The sequence below is a fragment of the Bombus pascuorum genome, chromosome 8, assembly GCF_905332965.1.
Source record: "Bombus pascuorum chromosome 8, iyBomPasc1.1, whole genome shotgun sequence".
NCBI classification, from domain to species: Eukaryota; Metazoa; Arthropoda; class Insecta; order Hymenoptera; family Apidae; genus Bombus; species Bombus pascuorum.
Window position 1 is genome coordinate 10312283 of NC_083495.1, and position 25167 is coordinate 10337449.

General features: G+C 38.3%; 2 protein-coding genes and 3 non-coding genes across 5 annotated transcripts in view; 1 reads left to right on the forward strand and 4 right to left on the reverse strand.

Annotated features, from left to right (window-relative positions):
- LOC132909811 (small ribosomal subunit protein uS11A) overlaps nt 1-25167 on the reverse strand; it is a 111831-nt gene that overhangs the window by 24540 nt on the left and 62124 nt on the right. The gene's annotated exons all lie outside the window — the stretch shown is intronic.
- LOC132909486 (zinc finger SWIM domain-containing protein 8 homolog) overlaps nt 1-25167 on the forward strand; it is a 107312-nt gene that overhangs the window by 17280 nt on the left and 64865 nt on the right. The gene's annotated exons all lie outside the window — the stretch shown is intronic.
- Nucleotides 1885-1955, reverse strand: Trnag-gcc (transfer RNA glycine (anticodon GCC)). Its single transcript has one exon. It is a non-coding gene; the product is annotated as a tRNA-Gly (tRNA).
- Nucleotides 4440-4510, reverse strand: Trnag-gcc (transfer RNA glycine (anticodon GCC)). The gene has a single exon. It is a non-coding gene; the product is annotated as a tRNA-Gly (tRNA).
- Nucleotides 5706-5776, reverse strand: Trnag-gcc (transfer RNA glycine (anticodon GCC)). The gene has a single exon. It is a non-coding gene; the product is annotated as a tRNA-Gly (tRNA).

The following is a 25167-nucleotide window of genomic DNA, read 5'->3' on the forward strand; positions in this document are numbered from 1 at the left end:
TGAAATTAGGTATAACGCATAGTTGGAACTTTCGTTCCATACCTCTAATAGGTGGCCATTTATACTATCGAAGAATTTTGCTTTAACCTAAATCATATCATTATCTTAATCTTCAAGTTTAATATATGCAAAACAAATATATATATACATAACCTAAAAAATATTGACAAGTTGTTTTTCTTTTTTGTTGCAGGTGAGTGTTGCTAATGAATAATTCATCCAAATGCAAGAGGTACAAGTAACGTAAAAGAAGCAAACTTACGCTTTGACACTTTATCAAAGTCATTTTCCTGTTATGTGCTAGGTTCTCTGCAAAAAGAGTAGAATGATTAGCTTTTGAATTCAAGTGACATTCCTATTGAAAAGCGCAATATTTTATGAGAACGTTCGGTGAACAAACGAGGACAAGGAAAACGATAATTTAGTTCGATCGATTTTAGCGTCCAAATCCCGAAGGTCTCGAATCCTTTCAGGACGACCGAATGTTGAGCTACATAATAGTTTCCAAGAGAATTTTTACCAACAAACAAACTACTTAATAACTGTTGTTATAGTACTAGTATGAAGTATCTCGGAGTGTAGGGAGGTACTGCGATCTTAGTCACCGCGTTGCAGAAGTTGCGCAAGTAAGAACAGAGTTTTCTCAAAAAATTTACCTTACAGAGTAATTTTGTTTATCTCTCAGAAACCTTAAGAAAGATAGTGCTTAAAATTCTAAAAAGGAAAAAAAAGTAAAAGCTTACGAGAATTGTATTTATCAAGTAATTAATATTTAAATTTTGTTTTATACTCGATTAGTTTCTTTTTTGAAGTGAAGTAGCTATATAACGAATACGAGAAAGAAGAGATTTTAACCTATAAGGAAAAGGGGAACAGTTGGTAAGGGTCAGGTAGGATCGATAAAATCTTAATGGTAGATTCTCACTTTCGTGCGAGGTATATCTAGAAAAGATGAAACGTAACAATAGTATAATCTGCAAGAACTATTCTCATGAGAGAAGATCGCGTGTGGTAACGATGGTAGAGCTATCCTCAGTTGATGTCGTTCGCGTTTAATTGCCGGAGCCTTGTAATCGCCTTTGAAAAGACGATACAGACCAACGTCGCGCGGTGGCGCCACAATCGTACCCTTACTTTTCGATATTTAGGGTATTTTAGGCTTTTGTTCCACTGCCAATGTTCATCCAGTCATAAGAAAAGCGAGGAATTTATTTGCATTTTGTTAATATTCTAAGAACAAAATCTACGAAAACATCGTTAATGTTCAAAGACATGATTCATATCTGACTCGATTGTTGGAATCAAACTGGCTAGGGAAAGAATTCCTGATCGTTCTACGGTATCCTGAGGATAATGATCGCTTTCCTGGCGGTGTGTCGTAATTTAAAGCGACGTTATTTTGCCCTCGTGCGATGGAGTTCCTCGCTGTCCTTACGGATTCTTGTCTTACCGGTTACAACAATCGGATAATAATTCTCCTTCGAGATTCTGCTCCATCCCACGTTCTCCTTCTTCCCTTGTCCTTGTTTGCGGAGGGAGTTAAGTGACGTAAGTGCATGGTGAGGAAATTTATCCTCGTTCCGATCGCATTAGTCCTCTACTCATGGAAAAGTCCTGGTTATTTTGTTAGCTTTAAACCATCGGCGTGAATTTCTAACTTCAGATGCGTAGTAATAATGTGTACTAGCATCGATGATTCAGTGAAGGTACCGATGTATATGAAATAATCCTTACATAAGTATATCTTTCTCTTTTTCTTTTTTGCAAATTCTAATATTAAGAAATTCTTTTACAATATATTTATTATATTTTCTATTAAACTGGGCATGTATGTAAATAGAAATTTCTTCATAAAAAAAAAAAAAGAAAAGTTAAAAAGTAACTTGCATCGGCCGGGAATCGAACCCGGGCCGCCCGCGTGGCAGGCGAGCATTCTACCACTGAACCACCGATGCTTGTGAAAGGTTTACTTTCACTATTCAGTTTGTAGGTAACAATCATATTAAAGAATTTAATTTCTTACTATTTGAAATTATTTAATAGTTAGGTTTGATTAATATGACAATACGAATTGAATATTAAATAAATCGTTATACGAATGATATTATATGAAATATGAAATGTCAAGTATTAGAGTTATGTGAAAATTTTGTGCGTCAGACATAACACATCGGTCAATTAGGGCATTTTGAGTAAATATTGTCAAAGAATATGCGTAGAGCGAGACAATAACAAATCGCTGGTCAGGTTCGCGGATGACTTTGGTTCAGGGTCGGTCAGTGCACTATTGTGGTCCGAGCACAACAAAGAAACTGAGTTACAGGCTATGGGACAAATATGTCCGTCTTCTGCATGTGACTCATTATTTACTATCAAGTAATAGGACATTCTTTTCTTAACAACGGCCTGCAAATCAAAATACACTTGTATTGTAACTGCATAAATAAAAAATGTATATAATCTCGAATATTACATTGATCTTATTTTTATCTTGAAATCAGTTAGAAGGATACAAATTAAACATCGAGATGAACAATATTTTATTGTTAGTCTGTTAGCTTGTCTCACTTGGATTCCTAATTTAATATAATAATTACTTTATGTGGATCCTTTATTAAAAGAGATGTATCGATTAATTTCTGTATAATAAGTACTACATATGCTAAAAATAAACTATAATATTTATATTTGGAAAAGTCAAAATTGTCACATTTAAAATTGATTGGTCTTCATTAATTTTCATAATTTCAAGAGTATATAGATATCTCTGATCGATAGATCACCGGATAAGTTGACTGATTAAAAATTCACCACCTAATATCATGTAATTTACTTTTTAGGGTCGATAAACCCCAATGTAGAAAAGACTAGAGCCTAGGGCAGTCGACTTCGACATCCGGTTTGTCGGACCAAAGTCAATGCACCTGGCCCTGCTCGTCGAACCGATCCCTAAAGTGCATCTTGCTTTTACGCAAGCAAGACCGCTTCTACCATCTCGCTCGCAATCCCTTTTTTCCCACCTTTCTACCTGAGCTTACAAAGGACAAAAAGAATTTCTTCACCGTCGGCAATCGTCGACGTATAGCCATAACGGGCCGTGTCTCTGCTCCTGAGCTTACTATCTACCTTGAAAAAGTCGTGTATATTCGAAAGCCGTTGAAGAGTCGTGCGCTACTTGGCTTCGTGTGAGTGATTTTAACAGGGAAAGGTACTTCAACCGGTTAAACTGACATTTACTGACTCTCCCCGTGTAGAAGCGGCCTTGGCATCGTGTTTCTTTCGACTTGCTCTGTGTCGAGGTTATCACGATACTCAATTTCACCACGGCTCCATTGCACTCTCTGTCTTAGGGAGATGAGTATTTAGATTCATCGCTGAAATTGCACACGTTCCTGGCTATTCATAACGTTCAAAAGTTGCATAGTACAGCAATTGCGTATTTCATTATAACCTATAATTGGTAAGGCAGAGTTTATCAGATTTCAACAATTTCGTAATTTTGTGATAATTTGGAAAATATTCATCGCAAAGTATTATATGGATGGCTGTACTGCTTCTGCTATTATAGAAAATTCAGAAAATCATAACTTATACCACCATGATTTTTAATATATATTAACAAGCATACTCGGTTCACGTGACAAAATAAACAAATCTTACGGAACAATATGAATTTATGACATTGTGTGTCAAGTTTTAATAGGTTTGTAAAGATTTTGTAAAAAATTGAATTCTGTGGGGGAGTGCGATCGGGGAAAAGATAAAGATAAGATGTATATATTGGAGGGGAAGGAACGTACTGCTAAAAAGCAGATAAAGGAAGAAGGGGCCAGGTTTTAGTTCAGGTGACCCTAAGACACCACGAAGCTGGTGGTATCTCTTTGCGGAGTTCACGGCCGTCCTCTTTCAGGGACCTTAGGATCGATGCTGCAATGAGATTCAGAGAAGGGGAGGCGAACCGTGGCTGTAGACCCCACGTTTGTTTTCCCTGCCAAGTACGATATATAGTTTGGAAAGTCAATTAGTGAAAGATATACAATAATAACAATACAGTATAATTCATAAGATATAACAATATAAATAACGAGGAAATAATTATATCTTTTGAACAATTGAATGAGAATAAATATGAAGAATAGAATGTATAAATGTTAACAGATATTAGTTGTAAGTTTCCCTTAAATTAATGTGAAAGTGATCAGTTTTTATTGTTATATAATTATACCAGTCGACAATAGAACGCGCGAGTTATTAATGCTCAGATGAGAATAGGGGAAGTAAGAGAAAGGCTTTACGTTATGTAACCTACATTTTAAATGGTGGTTAAAAATAGGAGATATATTTTGTTTAATTATTTAAAAAAAATAATTTCGATGTGAAAATTGATGTGCTGTAATATATATTTGTGTTAAAAATAATATTAAAAATAAAAAAAAACTTGCATCGGCCGGGAATCGAACCCGGGCCGCCCGCGTGGCAGGCGAGCATTCTACCACTGAACCACCGATGCTTATATGAGTATAGGGATTTTGTAGAATATAGCTTTGCAGAGTACAGATTGCAGAGTAGTTTTCTAAATTAAGAAATACATTTAAAATTTGATTTTTTCTATTTTGTTACTTATGTAATATTCATTTTCACTTTCTCTCCAAAATAAGTGATTTGGTTAACAATAGATAAAGTATGATTTTTCAGTTTTAAGTAGAAGATGAGAAAGGATTTGTTAACGCTTAAATACTTGTCTTTGGAAACATTTCTTCTTTTTGTAAATTGAATATTGATGTGTGCCCTAATAGACAATCCAAAGTTTATTCGTCTTCGGAAATGTAGGTGGGATTTTGAGTGTCAGATGCCCCAATGAGTCTCAGGATATTCGTTCTGGTAGTCATATCTGTCGTTAAGTCTGCGAGGGTTCGTGGATCGTGTTCCCCTCTTCATATCCTAGTGTTATGAGCTTAGGGTGAAACAGAGGAGCAGGCACGTTAATGCGTACATCACTTGCATATTCAAATGTATAAAGCGCGGCACATTATGCTTTCTGATTTGTGCACTATATTGGTGTATCATCGTTCATACAATTAAGAGGCTTTCGTATCTATCTACAAAGAGCAAAAATGATAACAAACTAAGACGCTGCTTTAACGAAGAGTATAAAATTGTGATTTGCCAATTAAAATTTGATTTTCGATTTATTTCTCGTACCTTTTTGTCTTCTATGATTATCGGAAACAGTTTTTAAATTATTCGTCATCTATAATTGAAGAATTTACCATTATATATTGCATAATAGATTGTAAAATGTGCATAATTATGCATACATATTGTGTACACCAAATAATTTAAAAGAATTCATTATCACAATTGTATTTGATACTATATCTCTAGACGACAGGATTGTGTGGTATAAATATTGTTCGGTCTTAAGGTCCACCCGCTCGATGGTTCAAGGTCGAATCCCGGGAGTCCGAATCCAGGCCTGCCCGCAGGCAGCCGAGTAATTGTATATTGTATATGTATACACTGAGTCACCGACGCACGTGCGAGAATGGGGAGTTAAGCGAAGATGGGTTATTTTGGTTAAAAAGAATATATTGTCTTTTTCTTTTTAAATGAAAAGTTATTTATCTACGAAGATCGATACGTTATGCTATTTCTATACTGAAAAATGTGTATAATAAAAAAAAAAAAAAAAAAAAAAAGAACGTTGCATCGGCCGGGAATCGAACCCGGGCCGCCCGCGTGGCAGGCGAGCATTCTACCACTGAACCACCGATGCTGTTGAAATACTGTCTTCTTATAGTAAATTTTTCGTAATATGGTGTTCTACATATTTTACTATTTTCAATATTATTACAGATCTGTTATTAATTTGTTAATTAAAATAGATAAGTCTTCTGTTCATTTGAATTATTAATCTATCGCATTGTCTATCTATCTGTCTATATTTTTAACTCATTATTTCATTTCTAGTCATCATTTATTATGTCATTACTAATTATGTCACTACCAATAATCAAAACCATTACTAAAAAAGTTTCTAACAAAAAGGTGAACAGAGTAAAACTAATATACTTTCTAACAACGACACTCATGAAAATTCCCCTAAAGCCATTCACCCTAACTCCATCTGACCCTAGTTATTCTTTTTTTTTCCTCTTTCATTCCGCTTCGTTCGTCCAGCGTACCCTCGCTTTTCCTTTTTTTTTCTTTTTCCGTACGTCTGCGATTACCGGACGATTCGGACGTTGTTATTTTTCTTTTCTACGAACGCGTCGACACGGCGGTTTGCTCCTGCTGGGCAAACGGACAACGCCATATACACACGCAACCGCGATAAAGGAACAAAAGTTTGTTAACCTCTTCGTATCGTGCAGGATCGTTAAAAACAGGCTATGCGACGTTGCACGGGGACGCGTCTACGTTTTTCGGAGGCTTTTTTTTTGCTCGTCGAACAGTGTCGCCAACGGTGGTCAGCTTTTTGGTAATAAATGAAAGCCATACCGCTTCTTCCTTTTTTATATTTTCTTTATTATTTTAACAGAGCAACATGGCTTGCGCGTTTATTGCATATATGCTTTTTTAATCTTACAGCTGTCTTTGGATCCTTAAATTAATTTCGGTACACTAGACAGCGTTGTAAAACTGGAAAAATAAATCATCATTCTTACAAGATTTAAATAGCATCTCGTTTTAGAATTTTTTTGCAAGTTAAATTCTGATTGAATGTGAAGTATTAATTAAACGTTTTTAATTAATTAAATACGGAACAAAATATTTTAAATTAAACTTTTCGACTTTTAAAAACCTTACAATGATAGTACAATACAATTGAGTAAAAAATGATACAAGAAACATAACAATTTTAAGACAAATTATTTTACGATACTGTTTGCTCAATCTCTTAAAAACATCTGCTCGTCGGGACCGATTCAGTCTTTAAAATTTGACCCAGGTTACAAAAAAAAAGCCTCGCACATTTTTATTTCAGGATCGGAAGCTAACCCGTCGTTCGACGAGGAATCGGCTCGCAAATGGTTTCTGCAGTGTACCTCGACCGCACGGTCGATTTAAATGTTTTAAACGGAACAAAAAACAGGTCGTATTCAGACACGAGGCTTCTGAAATTCCAACTTCCGATCTACAGCATTGGGAAGGCCCGGAATTTCATCTTCGATCTCGAAAGTCACTTATCGATTATTCGTCCACATTTTTCATCAGCGTTCCATTTAGTACCTCGAAAATCTAATATCGCTCGGGCAAAACTATACTACGGATAATTTCGAACGCGGTGGAATTATTCGCGATTCTATTGCTGTTCGAGTTTCACAGGGCTCGACGTAATTGCCAGCTCGACGAACAATGAAGAGGCTCGATTAAGCCGTCTTGTAATCCGATACAAAATTCATCGAATTTTCCATCGAGGAAGTTGGTCGCGCTATTAGTTCTGTCAGCAGAACGATTAAATATTTCTGGATTATTCGGGATTATTCCAGTCGATTAATCAGACGAGATTAATCGAAATAAATTGGTTTGCTATGTTCGTTTCAAATATATAGCTGAGTTCAAATATATAGCTCTTCGTTTAACTGTGAAAGTTATTATTATTATTATTATTAGAATGTAACAAACATGAAATATCTGTTTGAGTTAGAGATCCGAGAGATTTGATAATAATTATTGCGATAACATTCGGAATTCTATCAAAACTTTAGATGGAAATACAAAGTGCAGATATTAATTCCACAGTCTCAATAATCCTTCCAGAAACACGATCCCAGGTGACGAATAAACTCGGAACAGCCAGCTATCGATTCGCAGGATCTAACCAGCAGATGTAGCCAATATATGGCTAGAGACTATCCTTCGTTCGCCCTAATTACATATATCGAATTTACGCCAGTGAGAGCAAGTTGTCATTACTAATGGCGAAGTAACTCGACCTCGTTGAAATTCACATCGTTCATATAGCAACTTTACGTGTTGCAACCGCGATAATCAGATTGAACATTCGCGAAAAGTAACCCTCGAACGGCGAAAGTTGGATCAATTCTTAAATTAATTTTATTATCATTCAGAGATACAAAGTTCTTTCATTCGGTTCATTATGTTGGTGCTATAAAATAAATATCCAACGACGGGTTCGTTAATTTTATGTTTAACCCGTAATTGGTATAAAATTATGTTATCATCGACCGATTAAAATAAATTTTTCTCCATCTGTGAGATTTTTTTTTTTTTTGCGATGTTCCAATTACACGGACGACTATTTTTTACGGAGGCAGAGCGCGATTTCGATGGAAGCTTTCGCGAAACGAGAGGTAGCTGGTCCGGAACTGTGGTACAAGTGTGGCGTTAGAAAATAATTGAACCATATGTTGTTAGCTCGTGTGCGGTATATACGTGCACAGCCATGCAGGAAACGAACAGTCCTCGTACGCTCTGACTGCTGCGAGGGCTGAAAAAGCGACGAATCGCAGATCGAACGGTAATCCGCCGGCTAATGGAATCAATTAAACGCGATCCTTCCCGGTTCCCACTTGTCCGTTCCAGTTTCTGCGCTTCTTGCATCGCGTGCCAGCGCGAACTACACGCGTTTCTAGATGAAATTGATAGGATTCTTATCGATAACATCAAGTTTTGTTTTTCTTCGGATATAAATACCTATGAGTAATATGAACAAAGGAATGTTGTGTACTTGTACAAAGCATAAAAATGGTTGAGTCGTGCGCTTTAGAAATACAGCACGTACATACAGAAGATGTAAAAGGGAGATTTGTGTTCGTCGAAAAATATCAGACATTTCGTGTTTAGATTTTATCGAAGACTACAGTTGAATCGAAAATACACGACAGACCTGTGAAAACTTGTAAATAATTGACAATCGGTATTCTTGAAATATTGAATTCAACAGTGTGTCAGAAATTTATATAATATTGAATTTTAGAATCAAATAAAGAAAGAGACCTAGTAATATATAGAATTGGATATGTCGCAGTGCATTGAATTTAAAAAATCTTCCTCAGTAAAAATATATCACCTATTGTTCCTCTACGGTGTTCAAACTGAAGTTAACAATCCATCCTTCATCGTGTAATTTGCATTAACAAATTTTCTTCGTTCTTACGATACTTTTAACGGTATTGTTTATCGCCTGTAATTTAAACCGCTATTTTATACGTCAGTTAGTGGAGGAAACGAAATTCTGAGGGAGAAAAACGACCGGTAATTTCCCTACTAGAAGCGTGCAGGCAACTGTTGGTAACAATTGCTGGTGTACCTATATCCCTCTATGAATAAATGATTGCCCTACGTTCGAACGTGAAAACTCTACTAGATCGATGGTGGTGCAGGTGCGACGACTCTCACGGCATCGAGAATCGTCACCAGCCGTGTACTCTCGAGAGTTTTTTCACCGCTACGTCGGGAAAACGGCGAGAAAGTACGTGGCTAAAATAATAAACAACCTACCACCCCACCTTCGATCCTCTTCTGCGAGTTTTCGCTTCCGCGTTTAAACATGCAACGATAAGCCGTCCCGTTTTATCGTTTTCTTGCATTATATCGCTGCTTGGCTTTGATAGTGGCATGAATAAAAAGAATTTCAAATTTACTTTTATCGAATACAAAATCTACATTATGTTTCTATTCTTATAGCGTAAAATGGCATATTTTTGCGGGTTATGATCATTTATAATTCCATCACTTTTGTATCATGGGAAATTATATTAAAATAAAAGCTATATTTAATATCCCGGAAACTGTAGCTTTTAAGAGGCCTCTGTAGAATTGATATTTTTTAAGTTATGCTACTATCGATGACAAGCAGCGATGTGAAAAGTTCTCGTCCATTTTCCTATGAAATTTTTGTCGAGGAAGTAGCAGAATTACAAAAGGGATAATTTCTTTCGTTCATTTATATAAATGTTTTCTAATGTATTTATTCGCGTATTACTATATCTTTCTACTTATGTCATCAACAAAGTTCCACATTTATTAAAAATGTATACTTTACTACTTAGTAGCTAGTTGTACGTAAGTACACGAACCTATATTCGACCGAAAATACCAATACAAACGATCAATGAGATCACATTGCATTGCCAATATTTGTCTCCGATAATATACGTTCGGCGTAGTCAGGGATAAGTAAATTGAAGAAGAGGTATATCAACGGAGTACCTAAGAGAAACTAACGAAAGTGGAAGAATAAAGAGAATGGATGGTGAAATAGATCTGCGAGAAAGCGTTCTTCCTTTCTCCGCGATATTTCGAGAACTTCGTGACCCAAACTCCCACGGGAGGAAAACACGCGGACTGGTATTAATCTTGGAACGTCATCCCCTCGATATTAATCCCGCCCCACGTTGTCAACGGATGCTGTTGATGAATTGCCACCAAGTAATTGGTTTTATTTATAAGAGAAGAGCTGCTTCAAGCTTTAGTTGCTCCTGTCCACCCACGATGTCCATTCAAAATAGTCATTCATTCGGATATAGGTCATTCTTAGCCGATGTAGGCTAATCCCGAAGGATTTGCACTAAAATATTGGGTTGGCAACTAAGTGATTGTGGATTTTGTCAATACCACCTAATGACAATATCCGCAATCACTTAGTTACCAACCGAATAGTTTGGAATCTAAACCCAAACTTAAATTCAATCGTAAGCTTCAACAAAATTTACACTTGATGAAGTGTTTATTCAGCGAAATTTTTATTCGATGAAAGATAAATAAATGCGGAAAAATTTCAATTTGACGCAGTATTCGATATCATGTAGGTAGGTGCAATTGGAAGAGCGTTCCCAAATTTTTCCTGGCTGTATAATCTCCGTTTTAATTTTTTTCAGCGTAAGTTTTATACTTTGATCATTGCTCCAACGTTAATGGTTTTAAAGACAAAGTGCACGATAAAATTCTCTCCAAAGAAGGCAAGCGAGGAAGAAGATATGAGATCAGGGCCGTCAAGTATTTAAACGTATCTTGTTTTGCTGCAGACTCGTGTTATAAATCCTCCCATGGCTGATGTTTTTCGAATAACAGTGGGTAATTCAGTTTTTTGTTGATCTAAGTCGTCTGTCGTAATTAATCGTTCCTCAGACTGCGCTGGTTGTAAACAAGGTAGCGGTGCTTTTTAGCCGGAAACCACGTTAAGTACGCAAAACAATCTCGTGAAACGGGATCATCTTCGATCGGTGAACGTTCAGGTAGAATCTCATGACGTTCTAGCCTCTATAGAAACGAAGAGCGTGTGTGTAGTCACTTTTAATCGAAACAGTCTGCCTCGTAACAGAGGCTCACTGACGTCAGTTCACGTGAACCAAATTCGAAGTAGCACTGCAAGCCTCTACATATTTGACATAGTTTAAGGCTATCTAAGATCAATATGCTCGTAGATAAACCTCCTCGTGTTTGTACGACGTCGTAAAATATACTGTGTCGCGTAACTTAAAAATGTTCAATTTATCGGCAGATGCCAGATACGCGATGCAATGCAGAAAAATTTGATTGGGAACGTACAAAATCGAATAGTTAAACTTACTATTTTTGTAACTGTTTCATTTTATCGTATCTCGCTTGCAGTGTTTAAGCTTGATAAAAGATTCGATACTTCTGTTTAAACTACTCCGCTAGAAATCTTAAAAAATCCAAAGGTCGCTCGATAATAATTCCAACCTCGACGGTACTCATCGGTCTAAAAAGGTGATATTTCGAAAGAACAGCCAAACACTTTCTTCGTCTATCGCATTAAAAAAACATTAGAAAATTTTCTTCAGACCAGATTTTATTCAATAATACCTTTTGCCAGTGCAGATTAGCCTTTTTGGTGGGTTTTATTTGAAAGGTTACCATTTTGGAAGAGTCATCGATCGTTGCCTTAACCTGTTGAAACACGTAGCTAAGACGAGTTAATTTGGCCTGGAAGGCGTCATTGTTTCCTGCACTTTCGCCTATAGAATCGAACGAGACCTGCTGTTGGATATTCGTCCATATGAAACGATCTGTTCCGACCTACAGCAATAACAATGGTAACGACCGAGGCGTGAATCGGCTACGCTCGACAAGATTACAACACCGCCAACGAGGACGGCCAGGTGCCTTTCCCCTCGTACAATCAACTTTCTCGTAAACTTTGCTACACAAATGCCTCTTTATCCCTTTATCAACCTGACAACTATTCGTAAACGTGAAACGTGAACTCGTAAAGAGGAGAACCATAAACACGGCTGCTAAGCTTTTCGTCTATTAGAAGGTCGAGGTCAGGTCTGGGTCATTCTCGATCACTTTAGCCTAGGCCGATGTTATCGTCCCGGATGAAAAGTGGGCCAAGTGTAGCTTTAACGCGAGATATAAATAGCTCCGGGTTCCTGCGTGACCGAGATCTTGGGTATTTGGATGGAAATAACAGAATTGCTAGATGACTATGATAGCAACCGGAAGATTTTTTGAACTATCGTGTTTTGATATGGACTTTTAATGTTCTTAAAGTATTATTTGGGAAACTTATTATATGGAGAATTTCTATTGAAACTCGAAGCTAATTCTATGTAATCTAACAGATTATACGTTTGCGTGTTCTAGTTTGACCTTTCTATTGTTATATGCTTTCAAAGAAATTCGTAGAATTCTAGGATATCTAACAACGTTCTTGCTATATTATACAACTGTTTGTTAAGTCAGTTCTTTGAAACTTTTTCTAGGAAAAATAAAAGTACTGGAGAAAAAGGTCGAGGTTGAAATTTTGCTCCAGTCCAGTTGTATGAACTTGGGTTAACCCAGTTCGCCTACTAAAGAGCCATTTCCGCATTGGAGTTCGTTAAGTTGTCTAAGAAAACTTCATTTTGCAATACGAAGAACCATAAAAATCTCTTTCTAATCTCTTCAGGAAATCAATCTTCCTTAAAAACCCGCGATAATTTCTTATACGGTGCTAAATTTCGATTCCTCCTTTCGAAAATGATGACATAATAGCATCACACTTTTCCATTAGCGTCCATTATCTCGTCTAAGAAAATTTCATTTTACGATACTAGGAATTTCTTAAGAGAATCAATCTTCTCTAGAAATTTGTCGTAATTTCTTATACGCTGCGAAATTTCGATACTTTTTTTCCAACAACGTGACTTAATGGCACCTACGTAAATTGCAAGTATTACAGCGCCGATTCCCGGAAAACAGGCGAGTTTGTTAAACTTAACGTCTCCGCTCCTCCGCGAGGGCTCGGTTCGCGTGAATTTACAAATTTGCCTTATGTTTTTAAGCGGCATTACGTGCTGTCGCTCGTCTTACGATACACCAGTGGCCGTAGACCAAGGAAAACCGGAATACGAGCGAGGCATAAATTTTAAGAGCTGTTTGCCGGCCAGACTCCGCCGGGAAATAAAAATATTTTAATTATGGTGCTGGCGAGAGGCGGAGGAGAGGCATTTGCTTGTTTCCACCGAGTGTTGCATGTTACGTTGTTTGTTGAAATGCCAGACATGGATATTTACGACCTCGTCCGCTCCTCTTGCAACTACGAACTTTGCAAAGCTTTGCCGGAATCTCGAAAAGAAGTTTGCAAACAACTTTGTAAATAATGGCCCCTGTAATAACTGAACACGTTACGATGCAATTTTTATTCGTTATGAAATTTGAGATGGAAATTTTGATTTAGTGGACACACATGCTGTGCAAATGTCGTGATATTCTTTTAAAATACAAATTCGTTTAATTTAAATGACCCTATTTATTTTTTAATTCGAATATAATGGAACTTTTACTGCGTTAAAATATCATAAGTGGACTGTGGGTATTTACTCGAATTTGTATTTTTACCAATAAAGGAACGTTAAACGTGTACATTAATGAAATTAATTAATTAAATTAATTAAAATTAGTAAAATATTTTCCATTATTGAATCAGATTTACGATATATCTATACGTCCACTTCAAATGCATTCTGTTGCATCGTATAAACTCTGTTAAATCCAACAGAAGGTCAATTCAACCACGTAACGTTTTTGCACAAGGGAAAATAAAAGGGACATTTATTTACGGTGACGTTGTTTCGTAAACGAAGCGATCGGGAGAGGAGAAGCAGGTGCGCTGCATCGCAACATTTATTTTCGAGAAAAAGAGGTCATACTCCAGGTGTTTGATCGCCGTTGACGATCGAATAATGGACAGTTGGGATAAAAAAAGACAAGTTGCGAAAGTATCGCGCACATTGTCGAGTTGCGCTGATGACAAATACAGCGTGACTGTTGTCGGTGACTCATGGCGACTGTCTAACTCTGAACGGGGTCAGGAGTCTCGAATCGTTGACTCCAGGCCACTGCATCCATTTATACCAGCGTGGCAGTCCCACAAATTAGTCTTTGAAATACCATAGAATCTCGACAACGGTATCATACATTATTTTGATCGATCGCGAACATAAGAGACCGAAAAACATTTCCAGTAGTCGATATATCTGCCATTATTCTCCAAACAGCGATCATTCTGTATAGAAGCAAAATCGATACCATTTATTTTAAGCTCTATAATTCTTTTACTAGAATTTTAGTTGGTTACAAATAATACGTGGATGTTCATGTACGTATACCCATCTATATTTTTGTGAATATTGTTAAAGAAAATGCAACTTCAAATGAGTATTTTGTTTTGTGAATATTTTCTACGTTACTTGGTATTTACAGTCTATCTATGTGTATCGAAATTGATTTGGAAAATAATTGCAATAAACAACCTTGGTATCGTAACATTGATACAACAGTAGGACAGTGATGAGCAAAGAAAATAAGATTTAAAGAATATTCGTACAGATATTAAGATCTCCCTGTTTCTTCAAAAAGTGGTATTAGAAAAAATTCAATAAAAATGGGCTTCAATTTTCGTTATATATTCATTGTACTCCGCCAAGGGACGCGTAAATTTTCCATGAAACCTATCAAAACGGAGCACCATCCTCGAGATGAAGGTCGAAGGCACGATTGATAACGCCAACCGTAGATCGAATCTCATTTTGAAGTATTGTCGCGCAGAGGAAACAAAGAACAGTCGTAGAAGGGGGCGGTTGCCGCGGAAAATTGGAAACCGAGCACACTCGACGATCCTATGTAAATACACAGGCTACTCTCGTTTCACGATCGTGGAAACCAGTTGCATCGGTCTTCAACGGAACGAGGAAGAAGGAAGAGTATCGTGTCCCGTTCCTCATTCCCGCTGTTTGTCCGTGGGAGAACACATTCGTCGATTTATCTGACGGAGTACGAGAATGGCGACGGAATTTCTCGCTAGATATCGTCGTTTCGTCCTCGACGATCCAACCCGAACCTCTGAAAATTCTCCCTGAAGAGGCGAGCATGGTCGGTCTTATTTTTCCATGGAACACGTACGAGACCGTTTCCCAGCGAAACGTATGAGATTCCAGTGTCCTGTGTCAATAGCAATCTTCCGGAGACCGCTTTTGCTTGAAAAAGAAGACCGAAAGAGACGCAGGATGTCGCGAAGTCGCGAGGAAATACGGGAAGCCTGTAGCCTCGTGGACACGAAGACGCGGCCTCTCGCTTTTTCGTCTCGTTCCTCGAGCAAAACAGCACGAACAGAGGCTGGTTGTGGCCACGTCGGTTCGCTTTTGTGCCGATGAAACCACCATCTGTTCGGCGTGCCTTTGCCATTTTGCAAACAACCACCACCTGTGCACACGATCGCCATCCTCTGTGTGCACCGCGTTTATTGCTGCCAGGAATCTTGCGGCCTCGAGATTCGATTGCTTCTGTTAATCGACGGTAGCCGAAAAGACGATGCAGTGGCTTGGCGATTGGGGGTTGTTGATGTGGTAGTTGGCTCGGTTGGTTGACGATGGATTTATAGTAGGGTTGATACGTTGGGAGCCTGGGTTAAACGGTTCTATCGATGGGTGGCTTTTCTTTGAGATATTTTAAGGCATTGCTAACTGAATCGATTGAAGTCAGAGCGATGGACTTTCCACGTAACGTTCGAAGATTTTGAGAATAGGTTTGTTCTAGATCTACCGCATGGTACAAGCTTCGTCACGCAAATCTCACATTTTTTGTTTCGGATCGATACATGACGTTATAAGAAGTGGGCGGTGTTTCTGTGTACCAGTTTCTAGAGAAGCAATATGACGTAAGAGAAAAACTGGTAAGGGGCGTATAAGAAAATGTGTCGAAGGTATGACTAAGGGCCAGTTACAAGGCTACAGAGTAGTTAGAAAAATGACTCATCGCGGTGAGTTGGCATTTGCAGTAAATATTTACAGTCATGTCGTATCGCGACGAAGTGGTATATCTGGTATAATTGGTCGGTCATATTTTTCCATTGTACTTCTTTATAATTGTATTGTTAACACTTTCATAGGTAATTTCTCTGTAATTATTTTCATATAACTATGTAGGGCAGTTTGACATTTTTAGCGTTAATATAAAATAATCGAACAGTGTCGAAGCTAGTTCAAGGACATGTGGTAGCTAGTCGGTGAATTTCCATTTGGGGAAATCGCGGCCGCATTTGATTCATAAGTAATTCCTTGCGCCAGATAAACGAAGAATACCGAATACAGTGATGAACTTTCAAGGATTTTCCTGAATCACTCCGTTTCCGTAAGGAGCGTTTCCTTGGAATTACGAAGTGTACTCAGGGTCCCATCATACCGAGTCGTGGTAACGCGTTTATCCATAAAAACTCACCGCGTCTTCCTTTCATCTATGAAGAAGCCCAAGCCTCTAGTCGTAGCTGCTTTTCATTTGCAAATTACAACGGTAGAGTGAAAATAAAATACCTGCTTTCTGAACATTTCTTAATTTCATTATTAAAATACTCAAATTTGATATTTAAATTCCGATTTAAATTCTCGTGTTTCTCGAATCTGGACGAGTTTGCAAAGTCAATGTTATCTCAATATGCCAATTGATCATATCGGTATCTCACGAATATCACAATTTGAAAAGATTTCATTTAAAATTTTATACGAAACTGATTCGTAGAAGATCCGAGAACGCGAAATGTCGCGGTCCAGGTAGACGAGGTACGAGGGATGGGAAGAATAAGTTTCGAATAGAATACATTGGACTTCTCGAGCAACGTTCAAAGATGTCTCTTCCGGTTTACGATCGTCTTTACGGAGTCCCACGGTTCGCAGTCACGGTGATTTGGATTTCTCGTGAGTCACCGGCTGCTTCGTTTTCCAGCAGACACCGCGCTACCGCTTCCTGTTTCTGCATTTACATTTTACGGCTTGCTCGGCTGCGAGCACGCGACTATGGAGAGAAAGAGCATTCACGTTTTTCACGAGCGAGCGAAACGTGAGCTGTAGCGGTGTTTCTCGAAACGAGACGCGACGAGACGGAAAGGTCCGATTCGTTTTATCTTACTTTTCCTGTGCGGTAACCTTCTCGTGATACGGACGAAGTTTTTTCTCTGCTTTAAAAGGTATAATTTCGACTAACAGGTATTGATCGAAATTTGACGTTACAGGAAATTAAAAAATGAAACATAATGGTACTAGATTAAAGTTTTGTGCGATAAATAAGAAACCTTTGGAATCTTTACCTTTCTCATTGAATTCTAAAATCTATGAATTACGTCAGTTTTGAGGCATGTTGTTACCTTAGACGACTCTTTAGTAAAAAAATCTATCGAAGAAATAACGAAATTAGTAGAAGATTCGATATAGATATATCTGAAAAAGCGAGTGATTAAGGACAGAGATAGGTTCGATCCAAAAATGGCAGATCGATTCAATCGAGCGTAGTGCGAGGCAACGAAGCAGAAAGAACGTAGTGAACGTCCAGTGGTTGTTTAACGAATGCATTATAGGATGAAAAATTGGGAATTACTTAACAAAACAGCGTTCGAGAAACAGAATTTTCGGTCATACGTATATTGTTTCGTATATTGTTGCACATTGTTTCCTTCGAGGCAGCGACATCAAATTTTTTGTTCATATTTTACAAGTCGTTGAAGCTGCTCGTATAACAGAGGGATGATTTCCTTGCTGAATTTCCCAGGGGGTGAAGGGAGCCTTCTCTCTTCTGCCTCTAAATTGAAAAGCATATCAATTTCTGCATAGTCGAATAGCTTTTGAGCTCAACGACGCGCGTATTCTCTCCTCTTGGTTTCCTTTTCCGAATGTATTTTGGGAAAAGGTTGAAAAAGGTTGTCATGGGTTAAGAGTAACGAGATACTGTACCTAGAGCTAGCTGGAAATCAATTTACTTACCGAAATTGCTACCAGAACGTACATTCTGATTTTTTTTTAAAGAATTTTTAAAAGGAATGTCATTAGTCATTTCGATCATTAATCAAGCAAGTTTTACAAATTACATTTTTCAAGATTAAAATTTGCAAAATCAACTCGCTCAAAATTAAATACGTATACGATAGAAGCAAATTATGACGTACAGTGTCAGCCAGAATGAAGTTTAAACCTGCTACTATTTAGTTATCAGTCATTTTTGTCCCAGTTCTCTTTTACCAAATTGATAACGGGCATCTATTCTAGCGTATACATTACGTATTATCCATTCGTTGCTTTCGTCAATTACATCATTTTACAAAAAATTACAATGTTCCTTCATACGTGTTCGATTGTGTACGCGTCTGCGGCTGTGACTCGTCAACGAGATAAATAATATAATAAATTCTCGTCTCGATTAGTAACGACACCACGAATCAGCCGATTCCCTATCTCGATTACGATGATAGGGATACTTGGATAGGCTCTGACACAGACTTTTCAAATCTAAATATAACTACACGCTTCACAAAGAACGCCTTCGAAGACTGAATGTGCGGGTGAATGTGTACGCTGAACGGTGTCGTTTTATCATGTGTCTTGCGTGGAGAGCTGAGCGCTAGTGAAGCATCGGTGATGCGTGTGGAAAAGATGGAAATTTGAGATAGGCGTGCCTAGAACATTTTTTTTTTATAGTTAATTTTGGTTTTTACAATTTGTCCAGAGGGACATTTGGTAAAGTATTACATCTTAGTGATTAGGAGAATAAAAATAAAATATAGCATGTGGGTGGCTACCCCCAGCGGGGTGCCATCATCGTGTTTGATAGGTTATATCTTTTATGAGATCTATTGGGTGTTTCCTTTTTAGTCTTCTTGCGATGTTTGTTGTGTTGTTCGTTTTCGCTGTCAGCTGGTTCGGGTGTGTTTCTATTCTTTCTCTGTACCTTCTTGCGAGTCTGGTAATCTCCTTGACCGTTGGTATTCCCAGGTCTTTCCGAATGTCCTCGTTTCTAACGTACCATGGGTGCCTAGAACATTGGATAAGTTAATTACAATCTTCGGTAAAGATAGCGATCATCTCTGCTAAGTGGTCGGAAAGACTGGTGGGAAAAATTGAGAACTGACCGTCCCCAAGCTGAAGGTCAGGAACAGATACTCAGCTTCGAGTAACGGTTCTTTGGGGATCATTGGTCCGAGTGAATATGTTAAGGAAAGCGTAGGTAGAGAAATAAAGATGGAAACCAAATAGACGGCATCTTTGAAAAAGAAACGGCTATTCTTGAAAGGTTAAAAGGCTTTTTGAAAGATTGAAAGGTTCCTTGAAAGGAACGATACGACTTAGCATTCAAACTTACTTCCATTCGTTACTGCATTGTGTACCACAGTGTACAGTTTGAAATCCCGCCTGATTCTCGAATCTTCTATTCTGTATCGGTGTAAACATCGAATCTGTATTCATTTTGAAGCAGTTAAATATCAGAAAGTAAACGATTTCTCATAGAATACTTAAAAGCTAACCCCAAGTTTCTTAAAGCCTCCTTACTTTCTCTCCTCTTCCTTTCTTAAGTTCCTTACAGTCGTTCCACGAAGATTGTTTGTTGCTCGTCGAGTCAACCCGAATTATCAGATGAATCACCTTTTGCCTACGACGTATTTGGCCCTCGGTTCTGGCCATTATCCCTATTTTCATCTAGACGTATCAACTTAATTTGACAAGGGAAGGGCGGAGTACGCGCGAGCAAATACGAAAGCGCGACGAGTTCGCGACGTAGAGGGACGATGAGCGTACTGGAAACGGGAGAGGAAATGGCCCATTCGACAGAACTCAAAAGGAATTCGATTGTGTCCGAACAATGCGTTCCATTCCGGTGGAACGGTTGCTATCTGGATACGCGTGAAACCGAGAAATCCTGCCACCATTGTTCTCCAACTTTAATGGTGACAAATAACGCGAACCTAAAAAAGTCCTTCCTATTATTTCTTTTCTTCCATTTCTATTTCTTACCTACTTTTTCTTCTCTTTTCTTTTCTTTTCTCTTTTCTTTTTTCTTTTTTTTTTCAGAATGCAATATAAGAGCGTAGGAGTCGTCGATCGAAAGTAAACGTCGCCCGTGACACGAGCGGAAACGCAACCGCGCGTGGATTTTACTCGAGAGGAGAAAGTTTCGTGGCGTTCTTACGAGTTCCGTGATCAACGAGCGGAAAACGGAAATGGAAAGTTCTGCTGTTAAATGAAGTACTGGTTGGGGGCTGCCACGCGAGCAGTTAACGAATGTCTTCTTCATCGATCATGCTTTTGGCGTTTCTTGCTCTCCAACGTGCTACTTTGAGAGCTTTCAATGGAGATGCGATAATGTGCCTGACAAGGGAAAGGAATTTCCGCGGAATTAATTAACGAGGATTCGATATTCGTTTAAATATAGTATAACGTTGATCCTTTCGTGACTTTCTTACGAATCAATATTTATTATCGATTGTTATCTTCGATAGAACTGATTCTAATTTTAGTGCATTATGTATTCTTTACGAAAGTGTCATTTGATCCTCGAACGATCGATATTAAAAATACTATATTATGTTCTACGATGTCGTGATATAAAGAAAAGAGAGACTCGAGAATAATGGTTTAACAATAATTCCGCAAAGAATCCAGAAAAGAGAGAAATGTACCTTCGACCCGAGGAACGAAGAATTATTCGAACACGATTGATCTCTTTTTCAAATATTTCAATTAGAGGGTTTGCAATTTTCCACAAGAAATGTATTCATCGATCAAAAAAAATAATTTCGATAGTCGAAAAGGACGTATATCCTTGGGAACGGTTCGCATCTTGAGCGCGTTATCCCGTCTTCGTCGATTTGTTCCGATGAATTCTCGGCAAACTTGACTGAGCTTGACGGAAGGCGAAGGAAACGAACCGGATTCTCAATCGGATCGAAGCTCGTTGAACGATGCCCGGTCTCGTCGTTCTCCGCATTTCTTGTTCCTCGTTTTTCCACGCCGTCCGATCCGATCCTCGAAATTGATTGCTCGAAAGCCATCCTTCGTTCTGCGGTTATCGATTCCCCCCTCTTGCAACTCGAAATTTCTTCTCGAGTACCACGTACTCCACTAATCTTCTAAAAATTTAGTTACAGAAAAATTTCGTGATTTAATCCGATAAAAAAGTTCACCCGTTAGTTGAATAATAATTTTGAAATTAAAAGAGATTCGAATGTAAGTTGAAATTATTACGTTTATTATACATTGTATAATTGTTACGTATATTATATAATTTTATATAATAATAATAAACGATTTGCATTCAGAGTTTCTCCATCTTTATATTTCCAAATATTTTGAAATATAATTACTACAACACATCTGAACGTTTACTTCGTATTCCTTCAGAAGTAAAATCTCCTGTACCTCTGAAATGAAAAAGACCAGTTTGATATTTGAGAAAACATTTCGACTTCTCTCCGAAGTTCCTGCTCCTTATTCCCGAATATTTTTCATCTAAATTAATATGATTATCCCTTTGCATGGAAATCTATATCGAAATACTTGGACTTTAATTTCTTGGAAAATTTCGTTTCTATGGAGTCATTGCTCGATTTCATAATCCGCCGACGTTTCGCGAATTTTCGAAGGCGGGCTGCGCGTTTGCCAGAAGATATACGCGACACCATCTGCACAAATTTAATTTAATAGGAAAGCTGTTAATTAAATCGAGGCTAATAGGCAGGAGGGGGTAACTAGGAGGGTAGGCTAAATATACCTTGTTACGTATAGATGGTGGACCGACGCGCGAGAGAGGCCTTTATGGTTCGTGAAGTTAATAAGGTCGTGCAATACGGCCCATATCGGAGACAAGTCACCTAACGGCCTCACGATACTGTCCTTCGTGGATCTATCGACGCTATAAATCTCGTGTAGTGTCCTGCACAAAGGAGTTAATGTTTCGTCAAAGCAAAACAGTTCTCGCGTCGAACCGTGACGCGTTTGTTTCCCAACGCGTTATTTTTCTTTATTAAAACTTCAATTGAACTCCGTCCAGCCCCAAGTTCTCTGTTCGCAGCTCGAATCTACGATCTTTTCCTACTCAGGAAGAATATTTAAAACCTTTCCCAGGACAAAGAGTCGAAGAGGGCTTGTGACGCGAGCTCCGGAGGATGGCGAAACGCGCGTGAGGGGTTCGGTAAAGGGAAAAAGTGGGGTGCGCGGGGTGTACAAGGGGGTGAAAAGCGCAGGCCGCGCGTACTCGTATTGAGATGTATCCCTGTATCTGTATCCCTATAGAGAAGACCCGCGTCGCCATGGCGACCGTATCGATCTCCCACGGCCGCAGAGATATGTACGAAACGATTCACAGTTAGCGAATTCTATCCCCAGGGCGTTAATGCGAGTAGGCTGCTGGCTTCCGTGAACGACACCATCGTGTTCGCGTTCTTCGATCAGCCCATCACACACGGTTCCACTGGTTTCCCTCGCGTGTGCAATCGCAGGGTGCAACCGCTGCAACCGGGTGTTATTGGCTTGCAGAAGTTGCCAGCCTTGTCTTTGTTCTACGTCGCGACGGATGAGAACTACGATGTTAAGGATCCTGGCTTGTGCCACGGCTCGCTGTTTATTATTTGGCCTACACATCGACCTACGATTGTTTAACCCGTTACGATGGGGTTTTTCATTGGAATTGTTAGATTTGGTCCAAGTTCTTTGCTCTGATAGGAGAAACAAATAAAACATTATTCGGTGATAGGACTGTGCGATGGTAACATTTTGGTCCTGTATCGTAGATCGAGTTTTCTTTGGTTACGAGAATAAAGACGAGCAGTGGTTGCAGTTCCTTATTTTAATAGGAGAAATAGAAATTATTTATACGAGTTTACCGCAGTATTCTGGTTCCTCGTGATGGGATTTTTCTCCAATTGCGAAGATAAAGATTAGGGACTGTTGGAATTTCTTGTTCCGAGTTACGATAATAGTTTAACATCTTGTAATGTTTTATTTTTTTTCGATTTTGAGAATAAAAAGATCAGGGGTGGCAGTTTCTTCTTCCTATCAAATAACGTCTTCTCTTAAAAAAAAAAAGTTCCTTTAAAAGCAACGCTGTAACAACAACGAAATCTTACGATTAACACTCGCGAAATTACTCGATGAAATATAAGGATGAAAATTTAGCGTTTTAATTTTGGGATAGCCGAGGCCAGCGCGGTTCCAAAGTACGAACAGATTGATTCTCATGGGAGTTCGGGGGTGGTTTCCAATGGGGCTGTTGTTCGAACCCGACCATAGAAAGTCGGAAGAGGGTGAAACGGAGGCAAAGTCAAATGCATCGGGGCGTTTTGACGTTTTGCCTTTTCTTTTTCCACGAAGCAAGAACAATGTAGTAATCATACAAATGGACTGGCGAATTCATTTTTACAATTAATCGTCTATGGACAGGTTTTATAGGTTCGGCCGTAGTCTGGTCATTAGAAAAATTGTTTCACTTCCAACAAAGAAATTTTCTAATCTTTAACGAATTTTCTGTATCTTTCGTGTTTTTAACTTTCTATATTCTTTATTATATATTGTTTGTATCTTCCGTGTCTTCGATTTTGTTTCCTCTACGATGTATTTTTCGTATCTTCAGCTTTATCAATATTTCAATTGTATCTCCCGTATTTTCAATTTTCTGTATTCTTCGGTTTATCTTTCGTATTTTCGGTCATAATCTTCGATATTTCTTTTACTGTTCCCCTTCCCCGTGCTTTCAAAAGATCGAGAGATAGAATATAATACAACAATGTTACTCGATTTAGATAAAAAAGACTACTCTCTTTTGATCACGAAACGGGTTAATGAAAAACGATTTCAAGTTCCTTCGTTTACGAGTTTCTTGAAAGTTCGCAAGCTTCCATTAACGTTATTTCTTTTGCATTCGTTCGACCGGCGAGCAATGGAAACTTCCGTTTCCCTCGGTAGTTGAACGGTTTTCGGAAGTTAACCCGTGATGTGCTTGCGCAACCTCTTCCCTTTTCATTCGACCAACGGCCCAGCTTTTCTCCATCCCTTTTTTTCGAGGTCTACTCCTGTTTTCAGCGAAAAGAACGGCGAGATAACGTTGTTTCAGAAAGTTCTCCCTCCACTATTTCCCTAACCACTCGTTGCCTTCCCAAATGAAATGTTTAGCACTCGGTAATTATAACGCCGCTCGTTATATTCTTCGTTTCAATCAAACTACTTCATTATTAATTTAACTGTTTTGAACTGAATTATTTGTTTAATCTATGTTTTACCGAGTCGCTTATATTATAATTTTATTACTGCCCGAAGACTGCGGCATTTTAAATTTCAAGCAAAATTCGTTTCATTACTATTGGGTTGGCAACTAAGTGATTGCGGATTTTATCAATACCTCCTAATGACAAAATCCGCAATCACTTAGTTGCCAACCCAATAATTCCACTACTTTCAACTAAATTAAGCTTATCATTAGCTCGATAATATTTAAATGACCAACTCAATTGCCGTTAAATTCAAAGTTTATTATCGTTTAATTTGTTTTTCATGTTTAATCAAGACCCAAGGAAAATTGCATGGGCAGTTTTGATCAGATTATCTTACTATTAATTTATTTCCAACTAAATCACAGTAATCGCGAAGTCAATCGTCTTTAAGACTCGACTACTTCTTTCTTTTTCCTTTTTATCAAGCCATTTATAATTTAATCATGATCCAAAGAAAATTGCATGGTGACCAAAGTCATGATTGTTTAAGCGCCCTATAATAACCGAGATAAAGTGTATAATTGTAACCCAGGGCGGTTGCTTTGGTTCATCGGTTCGGATTATAGTCTTCCCGGGCTAATTTCCCTGCATCACCGCGACAAATCTAGTTCATAGTTCGTTTCATGCTCGGCAACACACGATCGAGCCCTTGGTTACCGAGGGCGTGCACA